Here is a 15,306-nt window from a genome sequence, read left to right on the forward strand (position 1 = left end):
ACATTGGAAACCATGCTTACTTCGTCAATGATAAGAAGTTTCATTTTCCTCAAGATTCTTGAAACTTCACAACAAGCATCTCCAGATAGCTTATGATATTGTAATTTGTTGTCATGCTCCACTGGCAGCATCAGTAAACGATGTAAAGTAATCCCTTTAATGTTATGTGCTGCCAGTCCAGTTGGAGCGGTGACAACACAAGACAGCGATGACTCAGTCCTTTCCTGCAAATAACATGAAATTGCTTTAATGAGGAAACTTTTTCCAGTTCCCGCTTCTCCACTCACGTACAGTCGGACAGGCTTCAACGACGTACATGAGCACTCTTTCTTCTCATGACTTAATCCATGATCAATTTGCATGGTAACTTCGTCATATATTTTCCTCTGCTCAACGTTGAGTTGTCTTTCCAAGTCTTCTAAGTTAACCGCATCCTCCTGAGCATGTGCCATGGCTCTTTCCACTTCATTCATGGCAGTGGCAGCTTCATTTTCGATAACAGGTCCTCCTAGTGGATCCTGATTCAATGAAGCAGAACTCTGACTGTCCTGAGAACTGTCTCTGGCAATCTCGGCTGCAATCGTTGCTTCCTGCTCGATTTCCGCATTCAACATTTCTACATATTTGGGAAAAGCAGGACATTCTATGGTCTGCTTGGCGGCAGTGAAAGAGTCTTCGTAACAGAGGAAATCTCCAAGCAGTTCCTCTTCTGCACGCCAAGGCTTGAAAAGTTGCAAAAGTGCTAAATAGAAAAACTCCTTTTTTTCAGGAGATTCGCCACTCAATTTTCGATGGTTTACCAAGTGGCATTTTCTTTGCTTGACCAGACATCCCTCACTTCCAATTACAGCATACACTCCTTTCTCAGTATCTTCTTTGATGTTCCTCTTGAATATGTAATTTTGAAGAACCTCATACAGACAAACATTCTCGAGGTGACTGCTTCGATTTGGATAATATGTATCCAACATGTTGGTCTTCAAAATGTCGGTACTGTTTGGCTCCTTTTCCGCCAAATACTCAATTTCCCGCACAGGTTTCAGAACTCGATTACGCGTTGCAGCAAGACCAAGACTCGCCCAAACGATACTCCTAGATTTGGCATAGAGACTTGCTGAAGACAACCGGTCAGAACATTCGTAAGCTCCGATTTCTCGATGCGGCAACATCTTCAGACTGAAACTGTACAACTTCTTACTGAGGCTCTTTTCATGGGAAATGTCCTCCCACATATCCTTCAATTCTGTCTTCTCTTTTTTGGTGATGTAAGATGTCACATACCGAGCCACAGCCATACAGTTATCAGCCACAAACTGTATATCCATGTTAGCATTCCACATGGACAAAATCACTGGGTTGTAGTCGTTGATGTACTTGGACTCTTCGTTCCTCTTCAAATTGTATGTGTTTTTCGGTGATTTCTTCATCACATTATGTCGCAGCGAAGACATGAAACTGTTTACTCTTCCTTTAGAAATCACCGGTCGTGGAAACCCGAAACGACATTTGGTGTAGAACTTGTCCTTGTTTCGGAATTTACGACGACAGTACTTTCCACAACGATGGCTTTGGAAACGTAGAACTTTTTCTCTTAGGCTTTTCTTCTCCTTTGCGTTTGGAACAGCACACGTAGAATACTGTTGTATGAAACTCATCACTGAGTCTTCTGGATCCGTTCCAAATTTAGGTGCATCCTTGATCCACAACAGCATATGTATGTGAGGAGCACCTCTTGCTTGGTACTCCTTTCTCCAGAAGAAATCCAACACCTCTCCAAGAGGTGGATTCTTCTTATTCATGATGAAAGACATCATAGCTTCAAATCTATGATTGAAGTACCGGCATAGATTGACTGGATCCAAAGAACACAGTTCTCCGGGTGTCTTGAATTCGATGTTTTCGATGTTTCCATTTGCCTCTCGTAGAAATTCAAGTAATCTTCCCAGCCATACTCGGAACAGCTCAGAGTGAGGAACCATGTGGGACTTCCTAAGTTCCTCAGCATACATTTTAAATCACCATGACGACGGTACCAGTACTCATTAGTACCACGCTGACACGCCATGAGATTAATCAGGTGAGAATCCAAAATACTGTCTTGGACATTGACTTTATCCATAAAGTCACTTTTTTTTTTTTTTATTTAAATTTGTTTTATTGTTGCATCAAAGTATACGGTACATCGTGAATAAGCCGCTGACGTGGCCTCAACATTCAGCCATGCGTGCAACGTGTTTTTCGTTTAAACAACTGGTACAAATATCCATTTCCTCTAAAAATCAGTACATGCCATGCAACCATGTGTGTGGGTTAGAAGACCATGAACTGGTAGAGCAAGGAGGACAGTGCATGTTAACAGGAGTATAATGTCCCGTCTCAAAGGGCGGTGGAGCGGGGCCTGTATAGTCCACGTAATGGCGGTACCAGAAAACGGGGGGGACAAAACCGTGGGAGGGAAGCGTGTAGGCGCAAGTGTGGTGGAAACATCGGCGGTGGGCGTCGGGGGGGGGGCGGGGGGAAACTAGCCCGAGGGGCTATTCAGCTCGCATTCCAGGAGGGTGGGAAGTCAATCAGGACGCAGGGGGCATCCAGAGCCTGCCGCAGGGAGGGGAACAACAGCCAGGCGTAAACGGTCTTCACGGGCCGGGGGGGGAGAGGGAGTAGGAGGGTCACCCATTCGCGTGCATTGTCGAAAACTGTAGAGAAGCATGGCCCATTCCATGGAAATGGGAAATTTTCGCGCGCCCCTGGCTTCTTCCTCTCTAAGAGCATCTTCCTCCGCCGCCGCCCATTTACTGACCGCCCCCGTCCAAGCTGCTATAGGGGGACCTTCCGGGGATCGCCAACGCATGGCTATGCATCTATTCGCCAACAGGAGCGCTAAGGACACGAAGCGCCTATGCACTGGGGCTTGCTTAGGGACATGGAGGATACCTAACGCACTGGATTCCCAGGTGGATAGTGTAGTAAGGCCTGTCAGGTCAGACAGCGTGTTGTGTACCGCTTGCCAAAAGGAGTGAAGGTCTGGACAGCTCCAGAACATGTGGCGAAAGTCTGCGGCAGGGGAGCAGCATCTGGGGCATAAGAATGGTGTGGAGGGATAGAACTTCTGTAAGCGCGCTGGGGTGAGGTACGCCCTGTGGAGGATATAGTATTGTATGTTCTTGAAGCGGGCATTCCTAGAGACGCGTTTAGGGGCCTCAAGCGCTTTAGTCCATTCCGAGTCATGCAGTGCGCGACCTATGTCCTCCTCCCATGTAGCCCGCAAGGTTGTCAGAGGTGCTTGTGAAAGTTCCCGAATGGATTTATACAGCCAGGTAACTAAGTGGCGTCCCACCCCCATACGCAGGACAGCGTGTATTACTGGATGCGTGTCTGGCTCGCCAGTGCAGAGGTTAAAATGGGGTCGGTATCCGGCTATCAGCTGTCGATACCTGAGGAATTGGCCCGGGGGGAGACCGTATTCAGCGGTCAAGCGGTCAAGTGATTTTAAGTGGCCTTCCTCAAATAACGATTCCAGATCCGTGATGCCGCAGTGCGACCATTCGGTGAAGAATGGCGCCGTAAAGTAGGAGTCTTGCCTGGGGCTGCCTATCAATGGTAACAGCGGGGAATACGGAGGCCTATGAGGGGACAATCGGTGGATCCGCATCATGCACCGGCGCGCTATCGCCACCTGGAGGGGGTACGTACGTCGTGGCTTGGTTCCCGGGAGAAGAAGACGGGTGAGTTCCGGGGTTGCGATTCTGCCCGTCGATGTGACAGTCTCCTGAGGGTAACGATCCGCCGTCCAGTATGACAGCCATTGGAGTTGTGCCGCGAGGAAATATGACTCGAAGGACGGAGCCCCGAGCCCTCCCAGTGTCGTAGGAAGTTGAAGGGTTTTCAGGGCGACCCTATGGCGGCCCTCGCCCCAGATAAGGGTCCCTAGGAGGGAGTCCACATCACGGAAGAAGGATCTGGGCGGTATTACCGGCAAATTCGTGAAGTGGTAAAGGAGTCGGGGAAGCATAATCATTTTGGCTAGAGCTATTCTTCCTATCGGGGCCAGTGGGAGCTTATTCCAAAAAGCGACCGTCGGGCGTAAACTGGCAAGTGCCTTACGGTGATTCCCCTCGAAAAGGTCAGCTGGGGAATGATACAAGCGGACACCAAGGTAACGGGGGGCTTCCGCGGACCATGAGAGGGTGCGCGCACCGAGCCCGACCTCCCGGGGGGGTAGGTTCGGGTGTAAGGGGTAAACCGTGGACTTGTCCCAGTTTACCTGTAGTCCCGAGGCCTCTGCGAAGTCCGCTAGTGCCGTTCCTATAGGGGTCATGTCCGTTTCGATGTCTCGGACGTAAATGAGAAGATCATCCGCGTACATGGATACGCAGTGCGTACTGTCTGCAAGTGGAATGCCCCATTCCATCCCTTCCCGGCGGAGCCGAACCGCCAGCGGTTCGACTGCTAGCGCAAATAAGAGAGGCGACAGGGGGCACCCTTGTCGCGTACCTCGCCGAACTGCGAATGCCGGTGATATGCGTTTCCCGATACGTACCCGCGCGGTCAAGTCGGTGTACAAGAGGCGTGTGTACGCCATGAGTGTTGGGCCGATATTCAGGCGTTGCAAGACCGAGAAGAGATAAGGCCAGGTGAGGGTGTCAAACGCCTTCTCCAGGTCCATAATGAGGCAGGCGGCGCGGGGAAATCTGTCACGTATCTGGTCTTGAACGTGGAAGATTCGGCGGAGGTTCTGGGAGGTGTTCCTTCCCGGAACAAAGCCGCATTGATCCGGGTGGACCAGCGGGCGTATGATCTGCGCATAACGTTCAGCCAGAATTTTCCCCATGATCTTACAGTCGGCCGAAAGGAGCGTGATGGGGCGATACGACCCCATGTGGAGTGGGTCTCTGTAGGGTTTGGGAAAGGTGACAATCACGGATTCCCGCAGTGACTGGGGTAATCTCCCCAGATGAAGAGACGTCTCGAGCACCCGTGATAAATGGGGGACTAATAGAGGCGAGAAAGTCGAGTAGTATTCCAGCGGAAAACCGTCCAGTCCCGGCGCTTTATTCCGGGACATGGCACGAATCGCCTGGGTAATGTCAGAGGGTTTTATCCTGACGTCAAGGGCGCGCTTGTCTATGTCCGAGATTTTGGGCAGCGTCAGTGGGTCCAAAAAGCGGTCCACAGAGAATGGGGAGGATTGGGACGGGGTCCCGTACACTTGCGTGTAGTGGCGCTGGAACGCAAGGAGGATCTCGGCCTGCGAGCGCACCAATACACCATCCGGGTTGATAATATCCGTGATCGGCTTGATTTCGGTGTCCTGTTTCGCCATCCAGGCTAGTAGCGTTCCAGTCTTGTCCCTGTCCTTATGAACCCTAGAGGCGTAGGCCCTAAAATTGTATCTGCGGAGGTCAGCGCAGGCAGTCTGATACTCCGTCTTCGTCTTGGCCATGAGTATAGCTTGCTCCTCCGAGTCGTCAAGCCGTTTAGTAAGCGCGGCTAGAGATTGTTCCGAGGTTTGGAGCGCCCGTTCCAAGGTGCGACGCACTCCCACCACCTGTTTGATGCATTCCCCTCGTGCCACCACCTTAAACGCATCCCATTCAACCAGTACCGACGATGCCGTGTTAGTGTTGTGCGCAAAATAATCGCGGATACTGGATTCGTGTGCGTCTCTGAACACTGGATCTGAAAGGCAGTCCCTAGGGAGACGCCAGGTGGGGACAGGTGGGTGCGGGGGGCGCCAGGTTAGACGGATGATATGAGCGTCATGATCCGAGAGGATCCGACCTAGGTAATCCGTGGAAGTGATCTTAGGGAGGATAGGTGCAGAGCAGAGGAAACGGTCCAGGCGGACCCTAAGGTTATGTGGGATCGAGTGAAAGGAATAAATGCGAGCCAGTGGGTGTAGGTGTCGCCATGCATCAGTGAGTGCCCAGTGCGTGGTCCATGCCCTGAAGAGTTCTGCCTGTCGGGGGGCCGGGGAGTGTGCGGGGGGAGAATGTGAGCGGTCCAGGGTGGGGTCCAGCGTGCAGTTATAGTCACCTCCCAATACCCACGGGACTGCAGTGAACTGGGCTAGAACGCCCGTGAGGTGATCCCAGAATTTATCCTGATCTATATTGGGGGCGTAAATGCTGCCAAGGAGTATACCCTGTCCATCAAGTATGCCCTCTAGGAGCGCATACCTGCCCTCTCTGTCTATCACCCGTCGGAGCTCTCGGAAGGGAGTACCTGGCCTAACCCAAATTAACGCGCCGCGTGCAAACGCTGAATAGTGTGTGGCACAGAGGGTCCCTCGCCATTTGAGCTGCAGGCGAGAGAGTTCAGTGGCGTTCATATGCGTCTCTTGCAGGAACGCAATATTGGCTGACATGCGCTTAATGTATGAGTAGACAGTGTAACGTTTGCTGGGCGTGTGCAGGCCTCGCACATTCAGTGTGAGGATATTAATGTCTGACCGTGAGTCTGCCATTCATACAGTGACAAGAGTGGGAGAGGGACCCCCATGAATCCCCCGTCAGCCGCCTGTGTGTACGCGTCTCGAGTATTTCTAATGCGCCATGCTTCCACAATCATGGGGGAGGGACTCAGGGAATTAACCGTAAACAGAACTCGGGGTGGGAAACAGTCCCAATACTGAGGATAATTCACCGGAGGTGGCATATCCAAACAGATGTCCCACTAGGGGAAAAATACAACGGGTATCTGCGGGGGTGGCAGCGTGTGTCGCTGCTGGGCCTGTGCGCGGGTCGGGCTCTGGTAGGATAAGCGTCTATCGCTCGCAAGCGCTCACAATTATTAAACAAAGCAGTCTAGGCTCCTAGACTTCGCGCCACACAATAGGTCACCATGAGAAGGATATAACAGTGGAAAGTTCTTTCATCATGAAGAGGTGCCAGGTTGAGCGGCCTGGATAGCGTCCGAGGTTTGTATCAGAGCAAGGGGGGAGGAGATCGGTCCAATTCCCGACATTGTTCCGTCGCTGTCCCGGTCTTTCTCTGGGGTGAACAGGTGTGGATGACCCTCCAAATCCGACACCATGAGTGACGTGTGGAGTCCAGTCACCGCTCTCAAGGCCTCTCGTCGTTCTTGCATGATTTGCGTAAGATCGGGTGAGCCCGTAGGGGATGATGCTTGGCTTTTGGGGCGGCCTGCTCGAGTGCGGCTTGCACCTCGTCTCCTGGAGCGTCTGAAGGCGTTGTTGCGTGCTCTCTGGGGTCCAGGATTAGGGATTGTTGGGCAGTGGAACTCAGTCCATTCCTGTGCTTCCTCCGCCGTGTTGAAAAAGAGGGCTTTCCCCTTGTGCAGTACTTTTAGGCGGGCCGGGAACAGCAGAGAGTATTGAAGGTCATTTGCGCGGAGGCGCCTCTTGACGTCGAGGTAGGTGGAACGCTGGTGTTGGACCTCTCGGGCATAGTCCGGGAACACCATAACATGTTGGTCTTCCACTTGTAGGGGGCCCGCCGTCCGGGCCGCACGAAGCACCGCATCGCGGTCCCGGAAATGTAAGAATTTAGCCAACATGGGGCGTGGGGGGAGGCCCGGCTTGGGCGCCCGGGCTGGGACCCTATGTGCTCTTTCAATGGAAAAAAAGGCCGACCTTTCCGCCTCCGGTGTGAAAGATTTGGTCCAGAGCTCCATGTACGTAAGAGGGTCCGAGTTCTCAATGCCTTCCGGCAAGCCCAGGACGCGGATGTTACAGCGTCTCGAGCGCCCTTCCAGGTCCACCGTGCGTTCCTCGAGGGCCGCCACGCGGTGCAGGACTTCCTTCAGTTCCGCCGCTTGTGTTTTCATCGCAGGTTGCAGCTCGGTCACAATCCGCTCTCCGTCTTTCACTCTGTCCGCCAATTTGCGGTGGTCGTCGCGGATTAGATTGATGTCCGTCGTCAGGACGCCCAGTCTCTCCTCCATTGATAGGCGGGATAATTCGATTGCCGCCAATACTTGGTCCAATTTTGCCGAGAGTGTGGGGTCGGTTTGCGACGAGTTGGCTTGCGTCCATGTTCTCGTTTGGGGCATCCTCTCGGGGGCCGTCTCGGGGACAGTCGGTGTCTGCGTGGGTCTCGGCTTCCCCATGAGTGCAGTTAAAGATGGGGGGGGGCTTGCCCTCCGCGCGTTCCGTGATCCGCAAACCACCTCTCCTCAGTGTATCCGGGTGGGCAGTAGTTCAGGGTAAGTCGGGCCCCTAGCCTCTCCCGGTCTCGGGGCGGACACTGCGTTCCCCCTTTCCAGGGAACCTCTGTTAGGGTAATGCGCGGTAGCGAGGGGGTGACAGCCCAGGTGTCAGGAGATGCACAGCAAATGGTGACTGCTCCCACCGTCCAGGTTTCTCCGGGGACAGGGCGCCTGGCAGCGAGGTCCGACCCCACCCCCCCAGGCGACCCCGGGGGTCGACGAGCAGGTGACCAGGGTCCGGGAGGGAGGAAGGGGTCGATGAGCGACCCCGGTATGGCGTGTGAGCGTCCTGGGGTCAGTGGAGCACCGCACTTGCAGGGTGAAGTCCGCGTCGATCACGGCGTCTCGGCCTCTGTGGGCGCCATCTTAAAGTCAGGCACTCAGGTCCACTGGGTCACTTAATGCGGCAGAAGCGTTCTGAGCTTTTTTCCCCCCCCCCCCCTCTGACCAAGGGCCGGCGCCGTCCGCGACCCCTCGGCGGCCCCAGATGGGGTAGGATGCCGCCGGGTCTCCGGCACCGAGGGTCACAGGAGGAGAAAGAGGGGGGGGTAGGGGGTCGTCACTCACCGCCTTCCAATGGGGTCGAGGTCGCCTGAAGGATCCAGCGGCATACAGGAGGCACCCCCACCGGCGTCCGTCAGGCAGAGGTAGCGGGCCGATCAGTGCTGGGGTGGGCTCCCAGTCGTGCAGGAGCGCCGGGTTAGTGGATCGTCTGGATGCCGGCCGCCATCTTGCGTACCCGGCTGTCACCGCCAGAGTTCAGTCGGCGTGCAAGGGCTCGTGAGTCGGTCTCTGTGCCCTGCGGTGAAGTCCTGGGGTCGTCAGTTGTCCCCACCGCCAAACGCTGTCGCCTCGAGGGTAGCCCTGCAGTGGTTCCCCCCGCTGGTAGAGGGAGCCGCGCCCGCCATCTTAGGGACTCAGCGCCCGGCTCCGGGCTCCGGGTCCGGTGTGGGACGGGACGGTGATCAGCGCTCGTCCGCAGCCCCCGTAGCGTCTTCAGAGGTCGCCCACCGCAGGTAAGTCTTTGTGGAGCAAAATGTGCGGGCTGAGGCTCCCGGCGATCTTAGGAAATGGGCAGGATGCTAGCCCGATCGCGGAGCCTCAGCAGGACACAGCCGCCATCGTGGCTTGCCAAGCCACGCCCCATCCATAAAGTCACTTGCCGAGATGTTTTGCATGTGTATACCACTTTTCAAGATGTGGTTCACTGCATATGACAGTCCAGACAGATCGCTTTCAAACAGGAGATGAAACAAATAGGGAATACATTGTCGAAACCTAGCATCTCCTGCATACAATCGCAAAGTCCGGTATTCAGAAGCAGGAATTTGATGAGGTCGCTCATCATATCTTCCTCCCTGACCTGTTGGAAAAAGCTGTGGGAAACACCGAGCTTCCAAACTTTCCTCCCAAACACTAATGGGACTCCCTTTGGCTTGTTTCATTTGAAACAACTCAATAGCATTCCCCATGACTTCCTTGGAATGCAAAGGATGAACACTATAATGTTCATATATTTCTTCACTAGTAGAGGGTTCTAATTTCTCAATTTGACCAGCACACAAATCGCTATCCTCTTCCTCACTTACTTCCTCTTCTGCAACATATATATTCTTATAGTACTTATTATTTTTTTTCAAATACAATGTTGCCTTTTTGACTTTCCTAACATCCACTAAATCTTGCCATATTTTCTTATTCTTTGTCGGAACCCCATTAACTAAGATAACCAGAGGGTCCTCTTCCACTTTTTCTACTCCAATTGTGTTAATGTTTTTCTTCAAATCTAGAGGCAAATAAACAACTTTTCCCTTTAATCCTCTCTGTAAATCTGATGGAGGCAATTTCCCTGTCTTTGGCTCCATTCTTACAATAGCCTGAAAGGGATGGATACTTTGAATCAAAATAGATTCATAAGTATTTAAATCCTTCAATTCAGAAGGAATCTCAACCAATTCCAGATTATTATGAACTGCTCTAGCAGGCATCTGGTTTTGATTTAATTTGTTATAACAATAAGTACACACACGTTGATCCAATCCCAAATCAAAACAATTTTCTACCATCAAGTATGTTGTGAAATCCTTCCATTCACTATTATTTTCCCTTTCACTTTTTGCATATAAATCCACTAACTTAGTCTGATTCTTATAATAAGTGCGTCGACAACACACACAAGTGAAATTAGGCCTCTCACTTGATTTCACCTGAAACGTGGCAATTTCCTTCTGAAAATTATCTGTACTGGAAACCTGTACACTATCTTCCACATTACCCTCTTCTTCTGGGTCAATTTCAACATTCTCCTCTTTACTTCCAAAGTAACAAAACTCAATTTCTTCACACATATTCTTCACATCTATTTCAGAACCATGCAAAAGAGCAGCGCATAATTGTTTAAGCATAACTGCTGGACTCTTAGCATAATACAACATTCTAACTAATTTCCTCACTTTATTATGATGCACTGCTAGCATCCTGAAATGATGAAAAACACTCTGGCATACTCTCCTGGAAAGACAAGCCAGTGAATGACCATGCAAACCTGTCACTTCTCTCACTCTGCAAGGATCTAATTCTTGCAACAACTTCATTTTCTGCTTCAAACTTTTCTTATTAAATGTCCGTACAAAATCACAAAGCAAATTGATGGAATCCTGTCGCACACTGCAAATACTACTACACTTCCAGGTGTACACAGGTCCCTTAGGACGTCTTCCTAAAACCTCATTACCTAACATCTCTTCTGCCTCTGTTGTCACAAGTTTTTCTTTTTCAACTGGACAACCATCTTTCACCTCATAAGCTCGACCGCTGGTGTCAACTGCATGCACCAAATCATTATCCTGGAAATAACTCTCCTCATTGAAAAATGCCTCACAACTTGAACTATGCATCCATTCTCCGGAAAAAACTTCACAAAAATTACTACGATTAACTATTCTCTTCCATCTACTATTTCTTTTAAAATCATAAATTGCCTTGTTTAGCTTCCTAATTCTATTGATTATCAAAATAAATAACTTACGTTTAATTTCAAATGCCTGATCAATAACTTTCTCAACTTTTTTTTTTCTCTTATAAAAAACCACTTTCTGTTGACCTTTCTTAATATTTTTTAACAAATTGCCAATTATCCTGTTGCGGAACATTCGTTTACGAATGTCCCTAAACTGTTGTTTCCTTCTACTATCATGCACAGAGTTATCTCTTGCTCTAGCAGTAACATTTTTGATTGGCCTTTCCTTTCCGTTTAAAATGCTTCTCTTTTTCTGGACTGAAACATTTTCTCTAGTAATATTTTTTTTACTACAAATATTTCTTATGAATGTTTTTGTGCTCTTACCCGGTGCTTTCTTGGTGACTTGACAAGTTTTTTTGGTAGAGGACTGCTGCATTATTTCATGTACCTGCTGTCTTTGACGTTTTGCAGCCTTTTTAAATCTATCCTTGGTTGGCATGCTGAAATGTTGAAATGATATGCAGTTGAATCTGTGGTAAAATATAATAAAAAATGTTATTAACCACTATTACCAAACAGTAAATCAATAACAGTCATCAGAACATTTTTTAGTGCTTTGGCAAATATATAATACACAAATAGCAGAAAAGAAATAGAATTCTTCTTCATTTTACCTCTACTATTTTATATGTGATTCTGATCTAATTTTATGAGCATATTTTAATGTTTTATTGAAGACACTAGACATAACCTGTTTTTAAAGGTGTTTTTAATTATAAATCAAACGGTTTACATTTTTACTTTTCATTTATTATAAATTCTAAAAATAAATGTTTATAGTTCCATAGGCTCAAGCACGTCAGCTTCCCAACCTATGTCATACAATTCTGACAAATCGGCATCCTCATCATGTTCTTCATCATCCTGAGAATTTAAATCATCCAATGGATCTACTTCCACTGACGTTTCAATTACAAGTTCAATGATAATGTCATAATCAACTGATTGCTGATTGTCACTCATGGTTTATGTTGTCGTTATCTTTAAAGAAAGAGAACAACAATGAGATGTTGCAGAGTAAGAGACAAATCTCAGAGAATATAATAGTAAAATTGTTTAACAAGAGTAACATTTTGCAGCTATTATTTAGCCATGACCAGCGATGCTGAGGAGGTAAGGCCTATGTCCAAGTTTTCAGTGAACAGGACTCATCTCTTCTTAACCTTGGATAAGCCTCACCAACTCTGTGTCCCCTGCTCATACTTAAATGTAAAGGGGCAGATTTATGTTAACTGACGCATTCCCAGGGATGCACCAGTTAATGTGCACCGCTGCTCTGCCACCCATGGTGTGCCGCATTTACAATGTGGAGCACCATTGAGTGAAAACAGCACAGATGCGTCACACATCTGTGCCGCAAAAGCAGCACATTGCAGGAATCACGTCGTAAGCGCAACATGTCTACTGCAATGCACAGGAGCAAGCAACACATTGCATGGTGCATCACTCCTTATGCCTGTTTCAAACAGGCGTAATGATTTGATTCAGCAATGCTATAAAGCTGAGTCAGTGAAATCTTCTAAATTTCACTGTGTTAGTTTTACAGGGCTTTCTTGCAAATTAATGCATACCTTGCAACAAAACACCTATATGAAAACTGACGCAGGTTTCATGTGGCACAGGACTTTACAGCATGACACATCTGCCTAGATGCATCAATTTTTAAATATGTCGCCACATAGCCAATCTTTTGCACCGCCGCTGCGTCACAAAAGTGACGCACAGCGGCACAAAAGAGGCACACGGCTATCATAAATCTGTCCCTAACATGTTAAATGATTGATTCAGGATGACGATAAGGTGTGGCCTATCCAGAGGTTTGTTTAAGGTGAGGCCTACTCAGGGTTGCAGATTAAATGGAGATGGGGCACCCCTGAGCCTTGCTGGAGCTGCATCGCACTTGCGATGCAGCTCCAGCAATGCGCCACCTTTACGGCACAGATGCGTCACGCATCTGTGCCGTTTTTGCCCCATGGTGCGCCGCATTGTAAATGCAGCGCACCATGGGTGGCGGAACAGCGGCGCAGGATGACTGGCACATCCCTGGGGATGCACCAGTCATCATAAATCTATCCCTAAGCTTCTTATCTTGTTGGAGATGAAGTGAGGCCTGTCTTGCAACATGGTGCATCTTTTGCATCACTGCTGCATCGGTTTCATGTGGCACGGTTTTTTTACAGCATGACACATCTTCCTAGATGCATCAATTTGTAATTTTGTCGCCACATAGCAAATCTTTTGCACCGCCACTGCGTCACAAAAGTGACGCACAGTGGCGCAAAAGAGGCATACACCTATCATAAATCTGTCCCTAGCATTTTAAATGATTCATTCAGGATGACGATAAGGTGTGGCCTATCCAGAGGTTTGTTTAAGGTGAGGCCTACCTACATTCATGGGGAAATGACTTAAAATGTCCTTAAGACACATGAAAGCGTTTTTTTAAAGCCTTTGCAGCATTTTTGGGTCACTTTTAACATGGCTATGTAACTTAAACAATCAAAATCTAAATTTGCCAAGCACAGGTGGGAGCATATTTACAAGGAATTTGCACCACGGGGAAAGGTCTTTTAATTTAAAATGGGAAAAATAACATCAGAGACACTCAAATGCCGTATAAAGAAGCAGACACCACTATGTCCTTGTCATAAATTTTAAAAGCATTCCTTTACCTCAAAAACGATTTTCAAGTCATAATTTGAAAACACTGCACATGGGGAAATGACTGAAAATGTCCTTAAGACACATGAAAGCGTTTTTTGATTGCCTTTGCAGCATTTTTGGGTCACTTTTAATATGGTTATGTAACTCAAACAATCAAAATCTAAATTTTCCAAGCACAGGTGCGAGCATATTTACAAGGAATTTGCACCACGGGGAAAGGTCTTACATTAAAATGGGAAAAATAACACCAGAGACACTCAAATGCCTTATAAAGAAGCATACACCATTATGTCCTTGTCATAAATTTTAAAAGCATTCCTTTTCCTCAAAAACGATTTTCAAGTCTTAATTTGAAAACACTGCACATGGGGAAATGACTGAAAATGTCCTTAAGACACATGAAAGCGTTTTTTGATTGCCTTTGCAGCATTTTTGGGTCACTTTTAACATGGCTATGTAACTCAAACAATCAAAATCAAAATTTTCCAAGCACAGGTGCGAGCATATTTGCAAGGAATTTGCACCACGGGGAAAGGTCTTACATTAAAATGGGAAAAATAACATCAGAGACACTCAAATGCCTTATAAAGATGCATACACCATTATGTCCTTGTCATAAATTTTAAAAGCATCCCTTTTCCTCAAAAACGATTTTCAAGTCTTAATTTGAAAACACTGCACATGGGGAAATGACTTAAAATGTCCTTAAGACACATGAAAGCGTTTTTTTAAAGCCTTTGCAGCATTTTTGGGTCACTTTTAACATGGCTATGTAACTCAAACAATCAAAATCTAAATTTGCCAAGCACAGGTGGGAGCATATTTACAAGGAATTTGCACCACGGGGAAAGGTCTTAAATTAAAATGGGAAAAATAACATCAGAGACACTCAAATGCCTTATAAAGATGCATACACCATTATGTCCTTGTCATAAATTTTAAAAGCATCCCTTTTCCTCAAAAACGATTTTCAAGTCATAATTTGAAAACACTGCACAGCTCCTATGCACAAAAACACCCTGTCAGTACTAATACTTCACATTTTCTCCAATTACAATTTCTCAAAGAAACAAAATCTATTTGTAAAACACTTGAGACAAAGCAACATTTTAAAAACACAACTTTCTTCATAATTTTCTCCTTAAAGCACACTATTCTCTATCTAAATTAAATAAATCTTTTCTCACCTTAGCAAATACTTTATGAGTTTCAAAACAGTCTCAGAAATACACCAATTTGTCTTCAGCAGAACAAAGGGTATGCACTCCAGAGGCTGCAGCTATAGAAAGCACAGAAATGCTGTAATTCATCACACATATCTCTCATGTCACCCAATCAAAACTCTTCCCTCACTTTTTTCAAATCAAAACCCTTCCCCCCTCTGCCCTCTCTGCCTTTTTTGCATAGCAACCACCTCCTGGAAGACCTCTGATGTTTGCAAGTTCACACAA

General features: G+C 47.8%; 1 long non-coding RNA gene across 1 annotated transcript in view; it reads right to left on the minus strand.

The window, feature by feature from the left end:
• The window catches only part of LOC144798857 (uncharacterized), a 286,173-nt gene that overhangs the window by 213,822 nt on the left and 57,045 nt on the right, over positions 1 to 15,306 (minus strand). The window lies entirely within an intron of this gene.

The sequence above is a fragment of the Lissotriton helveticus genome, chromosome 1_2 (genome assembly GCF_964261635.1).
Source record: "Lissotriton helveticus chromosome 1_2, aLisHel1.1, whole genome shotgun sequence".
Lineage (NCBI taxonomy): Eukaryota > Metazoa > Chordata > Amphibia > Caudata > Salamandridae > Lissotriton > Lissotriton helveticus.